The following is a 1,715-nucleotide window of genomic DNA, read 5'->3' on the forward strand; positions in this document are numbered from 1 at the left end:
TAGGAGTTGTGGATAATATTTTTCTTGATTTTTTTTTTTTTGGTGAATTGAAAATAGCTTGATTTGTATTGATTTGAAAAAAAAAGGTAACAAACAATCGTGATGAGATAAATGTATATATGAAAAAATTAAATTATTCTTGAAGCCGTACCAAAGGACTTGTCTTGATTTGTTCCGTATGCATGCAATCAATCAATGCATGGATTGAAGAATCGTTTGTACTAGCTAGTAGTAAAAGTGGACTTAATTGATCAATCACTTTCAATGATTTTGAAAGTGACCCAAATATCTAATCGACGATTCTCCACTTTTCTTTCCCAACAAGCCTTAATTTCTTCCCTTCAAACCCCTATATAAGCATGCCACATTTGGCTTAACTCAACAACACACATCAAAACTTCAATTATAACTAACACACATTCCTCACATATCAACCAACATTTTCCACATTCGGCATTACAATGGAGAGAGTAACAAAGATGGTTTCAGAGAGACCAGTGGTGATATTCAGCAAGAGTTCATGTTGCATGAGTCATACAATAAAGACACTATTTTGTGACTTTGGTGTGAATCCAGCAGTTTATGAACTTGATGAGATACCAAGAGGGAGAGACATTGAACAAGCACTTATTTCAAGACTTGGTTGTTCTCCATCTGTTCCAACTGTTTTCATTGGTGGTGAGCTTGTTGGTGGAGCTAATCAAGTCATGAGTCTTCATCTTAACCGTTCCTTAATTCCAATGCTTAAAAAAGCTGGTGCTCTTTGGGTTTAATCTCATCAGGCTCACACAAAGCTACTAATTAATAATAAGTTGACCTTTTTTGGTTATATATATATATATATATATATATATATATATATATATATATATATATATATATATATATATATATAGAGGCAATGTTGAGTTAATCTTAGAGATTATGGCACCAGGTATAATTAGTCTAACTTAATTGATAGATTTGGGGTGCCACTTAAGGACAAGGATCTTCTATGGCCAATGCATTGTGCAGAAGCTACTGCTATATATAGAGGATTCAAGTCCATCGTTTAGCCTTCTTTTTTCTTGGGGTTGAATGTAATGTTATCTTTTTGATAAGTATGATAATAAATTAAATATATGGTTTAACGAGTTACCTTTTTGTATTAATGCATTTTTTTTCTTTATTAGAAATATCAGCATCATTAAACTGATTACAAATAAAAGGTAGACTCTCTAAATGCAGAGTTGACCTATGGAAGGAAGAATAGAAAATTTCAAACATTCAGCTGATCAGTAGATAAGTTAAGGGGGGCACTTGAAGAATACTGTTCAAGAAGTTCAAAGTTCAAATCGTGAGAACTAACATAAGCTACTGCATAAAAGAGTTTGACTCCAACAAATAGAATTACTTTCTCTTGACAACTGAGTTTAAATAAAGGTGAGGTTTAGTATGGGAAAGGGAAGTTCTTTCCCATCATGGGAAAGTTGAACCATAACCATAGATTTAATAATTTTTTATTTGGATGGTTGAGATTTGTAACCTGTTAATGGTTGTAACTTGTTGCTTGGTATTGTGAACCACAACTGTGGACCCCACCGATTTATTAAACAACAAATTTCCATTTGTTTGTGAACAGTCCTGGGCTTGGCAATTTGTTTTGGGATTTTTTGTTCTAACAGACTCACAGCCATTTCTAATTTCTTTTTAATTTGTTTCTTTTTATATTAACA

The 1,715-nt window shown here is 32.5% G+C and overlaps 1 pseudogene across 1 annotated transcript; it reads left to right on the plus strand.

Annotated features, from left to right (window-relative positions):
- Window positions 1–374: 374 nt before the first annotated feature.
- Window positions 375–1,137, plus strand: LOC146902529 (monothiol glutaredoxin-S2 pseudogene; annotated as a pseudogene). Its single transcript, XR_015021792.1, has one exon. The product of XR_015021792.1 is annotated as a monothiol glutaredoxin-S2 pseudogene (transcript).
- Window positions 1,138–1,715: the final 578 nt, after the last annotated feature.

Source organism: Medicago sativa, chromosome 8, assembly GCF_051527215.1.
Source record: "Medicago sativa cultivar Bolivia chromosome 8, Bolivia_mono, whole genome shotgun sequence".
NCBI classification, from domain to species: domain Eukaryota; kingdom Viridiplantae; phylum Streptophyta; class Magnoliopsida; order Fabales; family Fabaceae; genus Medicago; species Medicago sativa.